Source organism: Heteronotia binoei, chromosome 11 (genome assembly GCF_032191835.1).
Source record: "Heteronotia binoei isolate CCM8104 ecotype False Entrance Well chromosome 11, APGP_CSIRO_Hbin_v1, whole genome shotgun sequence".
NCBI classification, from domain to species: Eukaryota; Metazoa; Chordata; class Lepidosauria; order Squamata; family Gekkonidae; genus Heteronotia; species Heteronotia binoei.
In genome coordinates this window covers 57,086,823-57,101,525 of record NC_083233.1, presented here as the reverse complement: position 1 = coordinate 57,101,525, position 14,703 = coordinate 57,086,823, and the positions used below count along the sequence as shown (strand labels likewise).

Genomic DNA, 14,703 nt, shown 5'->3' with positions numbered 1-14,703 from the left:
ATGTTAGCTAAGGGTTTTCAAACCAGGATCAGAAGCTATGATTTGGAGTAGATTTATTAACCACTATTAGCTTTAACTTTGGCAGTGGTCAGCAACCTTTTCTGCTTAAGAAGGGAAACAGGATCGTCATTCAGAGCAGGAGATCAACAAACAGCCAGTATAAACCAGGCTATTTGGATAAGTAGCAGCTTAACATTACTGGTGATTGGCATGTTGCTTAATAAACCACATTTCTGCAGCCCAAACACTGGTTGAACATATGAACATATGAAGCTGCCTTCTACTGAATCAGACCCTCCTGGGTCCATCAAAGTCAGTATTGTCTACTCAGACTGGCAGCGGCTCTCCAGGGTCTCAAGCGGAGGTTTTTCACATTTATTTGCCTGGACCCTTTTTTGGAAATGCCGGGGATTGAACCTGGGACCTTCCGCTTACAAAGCAGATGCTCTACCACTGAGCCACCGTTCCTCCCCTGTTGTTTTGAGTCCTGTATTATGAAGTGGCACACACAAAGGGTGCTTGCACACGGCAACTGTTTGCAAGTGGATTTTGCTCTTCTTACACAGTAAAAATCCATTTGCACAGTAAAAATCCATTTGTATGTTATTTAGTGTGCATGAAGGCACCCCTAGTCTTTCTGTTAAGCATCTCTAAGGCTGCGATCACACATGCTAAATAATGATGTTTCAATTCACTTCTATTGCACTTCCCAACAGGATTTTTTTGTGTGAACTGGCAAAATCCAGTATGAAACTACATTGAAAGTGGATTGAAATGGCATTATTTAGCATGAGTGATCTCAACCTAAGAAACCTTTGAGTCCCATCAAAACCTTTACCTGCTGCTCACTTCACATACTGCTTCTTTTTGCATTCCACCTACCCCTCCAAAATACCTTAAACTGAATATATGATATTCTGTTTTAAGAGCTATATTTGGTTCCCTGTTGAACCTCATATGGTTCAGGGGACATAGGTTACAGATTCCTGATTGATGGTTTTGACTGAATGTCAACATCCTGGCTTAAATCCTCGCTTTTTCCTCAATGACAACACCATCCTTTGCCTTTGTCTAGGGAAACCAGGCTTTGAGAGCTCATACTGCAAGCCGCAACCTGGTTCCTCAAAGTAGCCCATTGCATAAACTAACCATAACCCAGAATGGAGTCCAAGCTCTATTGCAGATGATATCAGAGTAGATGGTCTATGGAAGACGTAGATAAAAGGGTCTCTACCTGAAACTTTTTTCTCCTCTTTCTTTTTTAATGTTCAGATTAATGAGAGTTTCTGGACACCTCAAAAACTTGCATGCTTTGATCTTGATAAATGATATTGCATGGCTTTTGTTCAGGGTGGTGGTATAACTGGTTTCAGGGTACACCCAAGCCTTCTGAGATATGGAAGAATGAAACAGCAACCTCCACTGCAGATTTTTTTTAAAAAAAACTCCAATTGAGCAAATGTCTACCCAGGTGTAAGGTTGTCAGGTCTCCCAATGACAATCTCAGAGCAGCAGCAGAGGGAAAAATTTTAAATGCTGGTGCTGCACATGGTGTGACATTTCTGGGGGGAACCCAGAAGTGACATTACATTGTTTTAGGAATTGCCAGAGACTCTGTGGTTTTACCATAGAGTTTCTGACAATTCCTAGAGCAATGTGACTTTATTTCTGTTTTTTCCCAGTGCATGTGTTTCTTATGTCCCCAGACCCCTGAAGTGATCACCAGGTGTCATCCATGGCGACACTAGGACTCTCCCAGGTTGTTACAACGCCCACTCATCAGGCGGGACACATGTTAGACCTGGTCTTTGCGGCGGGAATATCAGTGAACGATATTGCAATGGAAGCAGTGCCATGGTCGGATCACTTTGCTCTCAAGGCTCGTATGGATGTGTCACCCCAAACCTGTTTAGGCAGAGAGCGTATTTTAGCTCGCCCGCAGAGCTTGATGGACCCGGAACGGTTCCTAACGGCCCTGCGGGATACCTGGCCCACTGGCGATTCCCTCGATGATCTGGTAGAGTCCTGGAACGACGGATTCTCCAGAGCCATCGAGGTGATCGCACCTAGGCGCCCTCTGCGCCCCCGCCTGAAGCCGTCACCCTGGTTTACCCGGGAGCTGCGGCAATTAAAGTGGGGACTCAGACGACTGGAGAGGCAATGGCGGCATACTCAAGACGAAGTGATACAAACATCTTATAGAGAGAGTTTGAAAGCCTATGAGATGGCAATCAAATCCACAAAGAAAGTATACTTTGCGGCCAAGATTGCATCTGCAACTTCGCGCCCGGCACAATTGTTTGATATAATTCAAGAACTTACAACGCTGCCACAAGGCAGACCAAATTCTATCGAATTGGAAATAGGCTGTGAGGCTTTTGTGAAATTTTTTGTGGATAAGATCGCGTCACTCCGCCTCAACCTCCCTGCCAGTTTTGAGACAGTTAGCGAAACCGAGGCCCCGAGTCTGTCTTCAGATTATATTCTGGATGCCTTCAGCCCCCTCAGCCTGGAGGAAGTTGACAGGATTCTCTTATCTGCTTGCCCAACAACTTGTAAATTGGACCCATGCCCTTCCTGGCTTATTAAATCTTGCCAGAGGGACCTTAGATATCCTGTACGGGATATCATAAATAGATCCCTGACGGAAGGGCATTTTCCAACACCGCTTAAAGAGGCAGTGGTCCGTCCCCTTCTAAAAAAAACATCCTTAGACCCAGCCCAATTGGCACACTATCGGCCAGTTTCAAATTTGCCCTTCTTGGGCAAACTTATTGAGAGGGCTGTGGCGATGCAGTTACAGACCTTCCTGGAGGACGCTTCCATCCTTGACCCACTTCAGTCCGGCTTTCGCCCAGGCCACAGGATGGAGACGGTGTTGGTTGCCCTGGTAGATGACCTTCAACGGCATCTGGATCGGGGTGGCTCGGCAGTGCTGATGTTGTTGGACCTATCGGCTGCATTCGATACGGTCGACCATTGGTTACTGACTCGCTGCCTTGCCGACGCGGGGATTCAGGGGTTGGCCTTACAGTGGCTTTCCTCTTTCCTTGAAGGTCGGGGACAAAGGGTCGCGATTGGGGGGGAGCTATCCCGGAGGCGCACACTTGAATGTGGTGTGCCCCAGGGGGCGGCTCTCTCCCCGATGTTATTTAACATCTACATGCGACCTCTTGCCCTCTACATGGGGCTGCCCTTGTGTCAAACTCGGAAGTTGCAGCTGGTGCAGAACGCCGTGGCCCGGCTGTTATTGGGCCTCCCAAGGTGGGGGCACATTCGGCCAGGTCTTCGGGCTCTGCACTGGCTTCCAATAACATACCGAGTTCGGTACAAGGTGCTGGTTATCACCTTTAAAGCCCTATATGGCCTAGGACCTGCCTATCTGAAGGACCGTCTCTCCCCACATGTTCCCCAGAGAGTACTGAGGTCGGGAACTCAAAATCTTCTCGCTATCCCTGGGCCAAAAGAAGCCCGCCTAAAATCAACTAGGGACAGGGCCTTCTCTGTTATGGCCCTTACATGGTGAAATCAGCTGCCGGAGGTGAGGGCCCTGCGGGACCTTATTCAGTTCCGCAGGGCCTGTAAGACAACCCTCTTCTGGCTAGCTTATACCTAGTTTATATCTAACTGATACGGGAAATTATATGTAGCTTTACCAGTTTTCTGTTATGCACATTGCTGTACTGTTTAATGTTTTTAGGTTTAAAATTCTTGAATGTTTTAAATCTTTATATTTTAAATGCTAGTTTAAATTATGTTCAATTATCTGATGTGAGCCGCCCAGAGCCACTTTTTTGGGAAGGGCGGGATATAAATAATAAAATAAATAAATAAATAAATAAGTTGCCATACATCCCTTAAAACACTGAGACTGAAGGAACAACAGAGAATCTTCATTTTGTTTTATCCATGCATTTTCCTTTCCGCTCAGGTGGCACAGACTAAGCTAAGAAGCACTGAAGGTATGACTGAGTTATTGCTACTTATGATTTATATAGCACTTTTAAAGTGCTATATAATTGATTAATGAGGTGAAGGGAAACCAGAGGTCTTTCCACATAGACAAGGGGAGAGTGAGAGAGAGAGATTAACCAGACTAGGGATCCAATCCTGCAGGGTCTGAACTCACAGTGGGACCCTGACAAGCCTAGCATGCTCCACTGCCTTTCAAGTGCGCTCAAATGAATGGACAATTGGTGATGCTGTCACGGCTAACCAAAACTTCTGTGACCCTGTGACAAAACCCAAATGTCTGTGTACCTTAGTGTCCTTGCATTGGTAGCCTCATAAAGGTACATGTTGGCTAAGAACATTTTTTTATTCAAGAACTGTTGCTTTCTTTTGAGGATGCCTTCCTTAAACAAAGAGTAGTATCCTTCAGTTACCCCAGCCTCCCCCTTAAGAGCTTTGATGTATGCTAATAGTATGTGGCATAAGTGTTATAAAGGTCATTTTGAAAAAGCCACTCTGAACCAGGAAAACTCCAGACAGCAGACTGGGTGGATAGGAGGAATCTGTTCATTCAAAAATTAACTTGCCTGTCTTCCTCTGTCGTGATGCGACATCACCCCAGGGTCGAAAACAACTGGTGCTTGCACAAGGGACTTCCCTTTTTTTAACCTCCTCTATCTTGTCCTCACAGCAACAACCCTGGGAGGCAGGATAGGATGAGTAACAGGGTGTGTGACTTTCCCAAGGTCACCCAGTGAGTCTCCGTGGCAGAGTGAGTATTAGGATCTGAGTGTTGTGGTGGATCAGCCAGGCTCTGTCAATCCTGGGGCAGGCAGAGGACTCTGGGAAGAAGAAGAAGAAGAAGAAGAAGAAGAAGAAGAAGAAGAAGAAGAAGAAGAAGAAGAAGAAGAAGAAGAAGAAGAAGAAGAAGAAGAAGAAGAAGAAGAAGAAGAAGAAGGAGGAGGAGGAGGAGGAGGAGGAGGAGGAGGTGGTGATGGTGATTTTAGGTTTATACCCCAACCTATACTCTGAATCTTAGAGTCTCTGGCTCACTATCTCCTTTACCTTCTTCTCCCATAACAAACATAGGTAGGTGCGGCTGAAAGAGCTCTCACAGAAGCTGCCCTTTCAAGGACAACTCTTGTGATAGCTATGGCTGACCCAAGGGCATTCCAGCAGCTGCAAGTGGAGTAGTAGGGAATCACACCTGGCTCTCTGGGGAAAGGAACAGACAGATGAAGGAGGTCTCAGCTTACAGTCAGTTACTGTCAACCTGCTACAGCAGGGGTGGCCAGTGGTAGTTCTCCAGATGTTTTTTGCCTACAACTCCCATCAGCCCCAGCCATTGCCATGCTGGCTGGGGCTGATGGGAGTTGTAGGCAAAAAACATCTGGAGAGCTACCGTTGGCCACCCCTGTGCCACATGAAGCTACTGCTATCCAGTCAAGTGACAATTCTGTCAGTAGCATCCCAGGCCAGATAGCACCCTGCCATCCACCTCACCTCCCTTGTCTCCAGAACTGCTGGAACACAGTTGAAGGATGGTCCATCATGAAATGCTGGAGAGAAGATGGAGTGTGCAACTGGCAGCCCAGAGACACCTAGGTCTAGATAATAAGGAGGAGAGTGCACACAACTGCATCATGCAACCCAGCTCCTATAAAGGGTAGAGGCAGGGAAAGATGGGCTGTGGAAGCAACACGTCAAATTAACCCTCACCTCGCTGTCACTGACTCTGCCTGGACACTTGGATTGCCTCCGGACCTTGTCTTTATATATATATATACAATTTTGTCACTGTGTGACACATTCACTGCTACAGGAGGTGGTGGCGGCCACAAGCATAGCCACCTTCAAGAGGTATATATCCCATATATATACACACACACACACTGTGGCTAATAGCCACTGATGGACCTCTGCTCCATATTTTTATCTAAACCCCTCTTGAAGGTGGCTATGCTTGTGGCCACCACCACCTCCTGTGGCAGTGAATTCCACATGTTAATCACCCTTTGGGTGAAGAAGTACTTCCTTTCATCCGTTTTAACCTGTCTGCTCAGCAATTTCATCGAATGCCCACGAGTTCTTGTATTGTGCGAAAGGGAGAAAAGTACTTCTTTCTCTACTTTCTCCATCCCATGCATTATCTTGTAAACCTCTATCATGTCACCCTGCAGTCGACGTTTCTCCAAGCTAAAGAGTCCCAAGCGTTTCAACCTTTCTTCATAGGGAAAGTGTTCCAGCCCTTTAATCATTATAGTTGCCCTTTTCTGGACTTTCTCCAATGCTATAATATCCTTTTTGAGGTGCGGCGACCAGAACTGCACACGGTACTCCAAATGAGACAGCACCATCGATTTATACAGGGGCATTATGATACTGGCTGATATGTTTTCAATTCCCTTCCTAATAATTCCAGCATGGCGTTGGCCTTTTTTATTGCAAACGCACACTGTCTTGACATTTTCAGTGAGTTATCTACCACGACCCCAAGATCTCTCTCTTGGTCAGTCTCTGCCAGTTCACACCCCATCAATTTGTATTTGTAGCTGGGATTCTTGGCCCCGATGTGCATTACTTTGCACTTGGCCACATTGGACCGCATCTGCCACGTTGACGCCCACTCACCCAGCCTCAACAGATCCCTTTGGAGTTCCTTACAATCCTCTCTGGTTCTCACCACCCTGAACAATTTAGTGTCATCTGCAAACTTGGCCACTTCACTGCTCACTCCCAACTCTTAATCATTTATGAACAAGTTAAAGAGCATGGGACCCAGAACCGAGCCCTGCGGCACCCCACTGCTTACCGTCCTCCACTGCAAAGTCTGCCCATTTATACTCACTCTCTGCTTCCTATTACTCAGCCAGTTTTTGATCCACAAGAGGACCTGTCCTTTTACTCCATGACTCTCAAGCTTTCTAGGGAGCTTTTGATGAGGAACTTTATCAAAAGCTTTCTGGAAGTCAAGGTAAACAACATCTATCGGGTCTCCTTTGTCCACATGTTTGTTCACCCCCTCAAAGAAATGTAACAGGTTAGTGAGGCAAGATCTTCCCTTACAGAACCCATGCTGAGTCTTCCTCAATAACCCGTGTTCATCAATGTGCCTACTCATTCTGTCCTTGATAATGCTTTCTACCAACTTTCCCGGTATTGAAGTCAGACTGACTGGCCTGTAATTTCCCCGGATCTCCTCTGGAACCCTTTTTAAAGATGGGGGTGACATTTGCTACCTTCCAGTCCTCAGGAATGGAGGCAGATTTCAATGAAAAATTACAGATTTTTGTTAGAAGATCCACAAGTTCAACTTTGAGTTCTTTCAGAACTCTCGGATGTATGCCATCCGGACTCGGTGACTTATTAGTTTTTAATTTGTCTATCAGTTGTAGGACCTCCTCTTTTGTCACCTCAATCTGACTCAGGTCTTTCAACACCCCTTCCAAAATTAGTGGTTCTGGGGCGGGCAAAAAGTTCTCATCTTCCACAGTGAAGACAGAGGCAAAAAATTCATTCAGCTTCTCATCCATTTCCCTATCCTCCTTCAGTAATCCTTTTACCCCATGGTCATCCAAGGGCCCCACTGCCTCCCTGGCTGGTTTCCTACTTCTAATATATTTGAAGAAATTTTTATTGTTGGTCTTTATGTTTTTTGCAATATGCTCCTCATAGTCCCTTTTTGCCTGCCTGATCACAGTCTTGCATTTGATTTGCCACAGCCTGTGTTCCCTTTTATTAATCTCACTTGGACTGGTTTTCCACCGCTTAAAACCGCTTAAAACCACTCCGTGCCCAGCCTGTTCCAGGACTCTGGGTCTCCCAGATCCTAGTCCAAGGGATACAAGTAGAAGAAATAGGCCAGGGCCACTTGTGAAGAGCACAGACCACTTGTGAAGAGCCTTTCCCCCCAATCCCCCACCACCCAGCACCACCACTCAAAAAAAGCTGCTTGACATTCCAGATGAGTTCCAGAGCTGTCTGCTGTTATTTGGCTGTGCCATGGCTTTGGTAAGCTTGGAAAGTCTCGACTCTGCCTGATCTCCACTACAGTCTCTCTTGCTTCCCCTTATGCTAAACACCTGAGCTAGCCTCTCTCTTCGTAGTATTAGAATCTGTTAGAATCCATACTTAGTTTCCTGACACACATGAATCATCAAAATAGAGTTGCCAGCCTCCAGGTGGGGCCTGGAGATCTTGCACTTTTACAATTGGTCTCCAGCTGACAGAAATAAGCTCCCCTGGAGAAAATGGTTGCTCTGAAAGCTGGACTCTATAGCATTGTACCATGCTGAGGCCCCTCCCCTCCCCAAACTCCACTCTCTTCTGGCTCCACCCCCCAAAGTCTCCAGATATTTTCCAACAGAGACCTGGCAACCCTATTTGAAAATTGTGCATAATTGTGGGGGCGGTTTATATAATTTATTCTGCTCTTTGCTAATCAGGATGGTGGTAAAGGAGACACAGTAAAAAAAAGGTAAAGGTAGTCCCCTGTGCAAGCACCAGTCATTTCCAACTCTGGGGTGATGTCGCATCATGATGTTTTCACAGCAGACTTTTTTACAGGGTGGTTTGCCATTGCCTTCCCCAGTCATCTACACTTTACTCCCAGCAAGCTAGGTACTCATTTTACCAACCTCAGAAGGATGGAAGGCTGAGTCAACCTTGAGCCAGTTACCTGAACCCAGCTTCCACCAGGATCGAACTCAGGTCATGAGCAGAGCTTGGACTGCAATACTGCAGCTTAACAGTATTGGGGGATCCTATTGCCCCCCCCCCTCTAGGACCTGAGACTGTAGGCCTTGTATGCACACTTTCAAGCACAGTCCATGGCAGAAAGGAATTGTGGGATGGTTGCCAGGTATTTGTAAGAGCCAGGCTGAATGTCTCTCAGTCCCATTGAAGGCACTTATACCCTGTACATGGGCAGAGATGCAGACTGGTGGCCTTGATGGACCAACCCAATGAATTCTAGACTAGCCAAGTATATCTAATGTGCCTCTCTCTTTTTTGGCTTGTATTTTGTTTATTTGTTTAAATTATATATGTATTTTTGTAATCACTTTTCATTCCCACTGAGGAGAAAAGCAGGACATGAAAATGCAGTAAAATTAAAAAAATCTTTACAACCCTCAGGGCTAGAAATTTGCCTTTGTGTTTAAAAATATGGAAGCTGACATTCTTTCAAAGATGAATACAATTGCTGGCATATGCCATTGATCATCCTTTTCCTCCAGTGTCCTTCTCTTAGTGATCTTTTTGGCTTCCTAGAGTGGTCAATTCATTGTTATCCATTTTCCTGTTTTCACTTTTAGTTCCTACAATTACATTAGATATCCCTGTGTGCATGGGTAATTATAAGAGCAGGTTATCAAATATTCTCTCTCTCTCTCTCTGACACACACACATACACACCCTTTCAACCAATTCCAGTCAGTGCATTCTGTGCTATAACCTATATATTCCTTTGTTTCGAGCTATTTCCCCTCAAAGTGTAGATTAAATCAGGTTTGCTATTCCAGCATGTATAAATCAAATGAAAACCCCGCAATGACAAAACTGTATGATTGACTTTTAAAAAAAATGTATTCTATTGTTTTCAGTAAGTATACAAGAGAAAGTCAAAAGACTGTGAGAAAGTAATTTTATAAAGCACAAGAAATGCAAATGGTCTGAACACAATAACTACAACAAAAATAACATATTGAAGCATGAGAGCTATACCAAGCACTATCAAATTATTGTAAAATTTCCGAGCCCATTTAAAGCTAAAATGTAGTGCTATTTGCAGAAATTAATAAAATACCAGTTGGGAAAAACGGGGGGGGGGGAGAAATCCCCTTTCTTGTTCTAGCACCCAAATCCTTCTAAAACTATACAGCTGATTTAATTAAAACTGTCTTCTGCTTTCTCAGCCACATTCAATGACATTCACAGCTCATCCATTCCAGGCTTAAAACTTATTCTTACAATGACTGGTTAAAACAACCTCAGGAGTGGAAAGACTCAGTTTCATTTTCATCATCCAAGAATGTAACAACATTTATTATTGCCACGACATGCTTTCAAAGTACCTATGCCTGAAGAAGAGTGTTGTATAATTCAGAAGCTTATTTCATTCCTAACATTCTGAACATTAAGTTTACTAACTAATGTATGACCTTATTCTCTCTCCCTCTCTTCATTTTTCTGCCTTACACACCCACTGACCCTTCAGCCCCCAGCTTTTCTTTCTTTCTTTCTTTCTTTCTTTCTTTCTTTCTTTCTTTCTTTCTTTCTTTCTTTCTTTCTTTCTTTCTTTTCTTTCTGGCGGTGGCTTTGTTGGTGGTTTGGAGGAAGACTCTTGACAAAGGGGCTGAGAAAGTGAGCACAGGGTGTGTAAGGTGGCAGGGGGGTGGGTGAAGGGGGAGCAAAACAGGAGGTGGACGGATTCTCAGTATCTAAAAAGGAATTAAAGTCCTTTTACTGGAGTGAAGAAATCATTTGAAGAATGGCAGGCCAACAAAAGATGCCCAGCTCTGGACAAGTTGCCCTGAATAGGCCGAGATCCCCTTAAATGGGGAACCCCACCCTCCCGGCCCCCCTCTAAGCTGCCCTTACTCCCTTCTTCCGAGAACAAATGCTGAGCAAGAAAACATGAGGGCGGGGTGTGGGGGAGAGGAGGTAATCCACAGCCACTTTGGCCCTGAATAAAGGTGCGGTGTGAAGCCATTGGCCTATTCAGCTGTGCTAAGCAGGATTTACAAGGAAAGAGAAAGAGTGAAAAGAAAAGGCCGGGGAGAAAGGGAGAATTATTTGTGTCTCTTAATACTTGTTAAGCACTCCTCTTTTGCTGGCCGAGACAAGACACGGCTGCGCTCAAAGCCCGAGAATAATCCGGCCCCAAACCATGCTGGGGCTCCTCGCCAGGCGGAACACAAAGAGCCTGGCAATTAACCTCTGGGGTCCCCAGCGACAGCGATCTAATCAGCATTGGGTGCGGAGCTTTTGAGGGGGTTGGAGCCACCGTGGGCCTGCCTGGGATACAGTAGAAGAAGCAAGCCAAGGCCACCTGTAAGGAGCAGGGACTGGGAATCTGGCCTCTCCCCTCAACTCCCCGTCCCTCATCCCCACCCATCCACCACTCTCAAATCAAAGCAAAGGTTTGCGCCATTCCAGTCAGACTCCGCTTCCAGAGGCGCAGGCTGCTATTCAGCTGCGCTGTGGCCTTGGTATGCCTGGGCGGCCTCGGCTCTGTGCCTTATGCCTGCAAGTCCCTTCCAAAACACCTGAGCCAACCGCTCTTGTCTTCTTTCAGATCCCTCCTTCTGCCTGAGACCTCTAGTTTTCTCCCAGTATTCTTCAGCCCGGCTTAATCAGACAGGGATGCTAGCCTCCAGGTGGGGCTTAGGCAGGGCTTTTTTTGGTAGAAAAAGCCCAGCAGGAACTCATTTGCATATTAGGCCACACACCCGAGATGTCAACATTGTTTCACACAGGGCTTTTTATAGAAAAAGCCCAGAAGGGGCTCATTTGTATATTAGGCCACACCCCCTTATGCCAAACCAGCTGGAGCTGTGTTTCTGTGCGTTCCTGCTAAAAAAAAAAAAAAGCCTTGGACTTGGGGATATCCCAGAATTATAGTCTGTCTCCAGACTATGGACATCATTTCTCCTGGAGAGAGTGTATGCTTTGGAGGTAGACTCCAGGGCATTGTACTATACTGAGAGGTCCCTGTCCTCCCCAAACTGCCCAGAGTTTCCCAGTCTGGAGATGTTAACCCAACCTCCCATTCCCCTCCTGTGGCAAGGGTGGACCTGGCAACCCTATAAGCAAAACTTCTGCTGACTTATCTGTGTTGGTGTCTATTGGGCCCAAGCTGTATGGGTCTCTTTGCCTTCCCTCTGGAATCCTCTCCACTGTGTCAAAGAGCCAATTTAGATGTTACCATGGGATATCCCTGCTATGTCTGAGTGTTTAAATATCAGCCATACATGATTTGTGCCATGGTCAGGAAATAGGGTAGGTTGGTAACCTCCAAGAGGGGCATGGTGTGCTCCCAGAATGATCACTGATCTTTAGTCAGCAGAGATTACTTCCTCTGGCAAAAATGGCTGCTTTGGAGGGTGGAGTTATATCCCAGTGAGGTCCCTCCCTTCCCCAAACCCTGCCCTCCCCAGGCTCCACCCACAAATCTCCAGGAATTTTCTAACCCAGAGACAGCAACTCTAACACAAACTTATGTTATAACAACAATAGTGTATTGTTGTTGTTATTGTTCTGAACTGGGTTCTTTCATAGAGGCTGTTTGAGGATGGGGCTGAGGCTCCAGGGGACTGGACATGATGGGAAAGGCAATGAAGCAAGCAAACAAAAAATGGGGATCACAGAATTAGTGACTTGTACAACTGAAAAGCCCCCAGTGGAGACCATTGTCATGTAGACATCATGAAGCTGCCTTAATCATTATTAAGATTAAAAGTCATTGGTTCTTCAAGGTCAGTATTGTCTACTCCAACTGACAGTGGCTGCCCAGATTGCACAGCACACTAAACTGGGAGGCACAGTGAATACACTGGAAGATGGAGCTAAAATTCAACGAGAACATGCTGAAAAAGTGGAATGAACAAGATGCAATTTAACAAGAATAAGTGCCGAGTTCTACATCTTTGTAACAAAAATGAGAAACGCACATACTGGATGGGGGATACACTTCTGGGAAGCAGTGTGTGTGAACAAGATCTTGGGGTACAGGTGGACCATCATTTAAATATGAGCAGCCCATGTGATGCAGTAACAAAAAAAGGCAAATGCCATCTAGGGGTGTATCAACAGAGGTATAACTTCCAGATTGCAAGACGTCATAGTTCCGCTGTACACTGCATTGGTCAGGACACATCTGGAGAATTGTGTGCATTTCTGGAGGCCGCATTTCAAGAAGGATGTGGACAGAATGAAGAGGGTGCACAGGAGAGTGACGAGGATGATCAGGAGCCTGGGGACCAAGCCCTATGAGGAAAGGCTGAAGGACTTGGGGAAGTTCAGTCTGGAGAAGAGGAGGTTGAGGGGGTTGCTCTCTATAAGTATTTGAACAGCTGTCGCTTGAAGGAGGGCAGGGAGCTGTTCCTTTTGGCAGCAAAGGATAGGACCCGTAATAATGGGTTTAAATTAAGGGTGGGCAGGTATCAGCTGAATATTAAGAAAAATGTTTTTACAGTAAGGGTTGTTCGACAGTGGAATCAGCTTCCAAGGGAGGTGGTGAGCTCCCTCTTACTGGCAATTTTTAAGTAGTGGCTGGACAAACACTGGTCAGGGATACTTTAGGCTGATCCTGCATTGAGCAGGGGGTTGGACTAGATAGCCTGTATGGTTCCTTCCAACTCTATGATTCGAAGATTGTTTTAACCAGAGCTGCTGGGGACTGCAGCTGGGCCCTTTGCATGCAATAAGCAGATGCTGTGCCACTGAGCCTTGTCCTCCCTAAGCCAATCATATGCCTGCAGCCCTTGTTCCCTTCACAGACCATTATCTAGGTCATGGACTCCATTAGCTGGTAACCAGCTGGCAACTAAGACCAGGGCTTTTTTTGTAGCAGGAATTCCTTTGCATATTAGGCCACCCACCCCAATGTAGCCAATCCTCCTGGAGCTTACAGTAGGCCCTGTACTAAGAGCCCTGTAAGCTCTTGGAGGATTAGCTACATCACGGGTGTGTGGTCTAATATGCAAAGGAGTTCCTGCTACAGTAAAAGCCCTGTAGACTAAGACTAAGTTCTGGATTCTAATCCTCACTCCCTTATGAAACTCACTAGGTGGCCTTGGGTCACCACTACCTTTTAGCCTAATCTGGGATCATAGTGAAGATGAAATATAGCAACTCATGTGCTGCCACCACCGAGAGAAAGCCCTGTTGCTTCAACCACTAGTATGATCTTCCATTGCAACAGGCAAAAGAAGGCCTCTTTCCCTCTTTCCCTTTCACTACATCTGTCATCCCAGTGGGTGGCAGAAGACTTACAGAGAGATATTGCATCTGAGAAATAGAAGACTAGTTCTCTCTGGCCTGCCTGGGGAGAACTGGACATGCCTGGACATGCCAGATTTCTAGGAGGAAGAACAGGGAGGGATGCAAATAAGTCTGCTGGAGGCAGATCCAGCCCTCTTAGTAACACCTATAAGAAAGTGATAATTGAAACTAAATTGATTCAAACACAGGCAATTAAAGTAAAATGTGACTCCCCGCTGTGAATGAGAGACAGTGCAGATTTTTAAATCATAATCATAATAAAAAATAATAATACGAAGGGCACTTAATTATGCTGAGGGTGTTTTACGCAAATGGATTCTGCTTTCCCGACCCTCCTCTCGCTCCAGATAGACGCTTTCCTCGGCTCTATCTGGTGCCCCAGTTCTGTTGAGTCATCAGGGAGTTTAATGCTAGTACAGAAATAGCAGGAAAGTCTACAGGGGAAAGGGGGAGCTAAGCACATAAAAACCTAAGATTCATTAGGGACAAATTCAGCCATAGATGGGGAGAGAAGAAAGGAATAAAAATAGCAATGTCTTTAACAGGGTATATTCATGCAAGAAGTGTGTCCTTGGTTGCCTGCTCAAACTATCATGCAATGTCTCCTAGACATTCCTGAAGTCTAATAGGTCTGTCTACTCCATGGTGAACCTGCCTGACCATTACCATCTTTGGAGGCCCTGATTGGGTTGACCCACCTTCTGAAATTAGGAAGATAGCAATCTGAGGGAGGGCCTTTTTTGTTCT

The 14,703-nt window shown here is 45.8% G+C and overlaps 1 non-coding gene across 1 annotated transcript; it reads right to left on the bottom strand.

Moving 5' to 3' along the window:
• Nucleotides 1-396: 396 nt before the first annotated feature.
• On the bottom strand, nucleotides 397-468 carry TRNAT-UGU (transfer RNA threonine (anticodon UGU)). Its single transcript has one exon. It is a non-coding gene; the product is annotated as a tRNA-Thr (tRNA).
• Nucleotides 469-14,703: the final 14,235 nt, after the last annotated feature.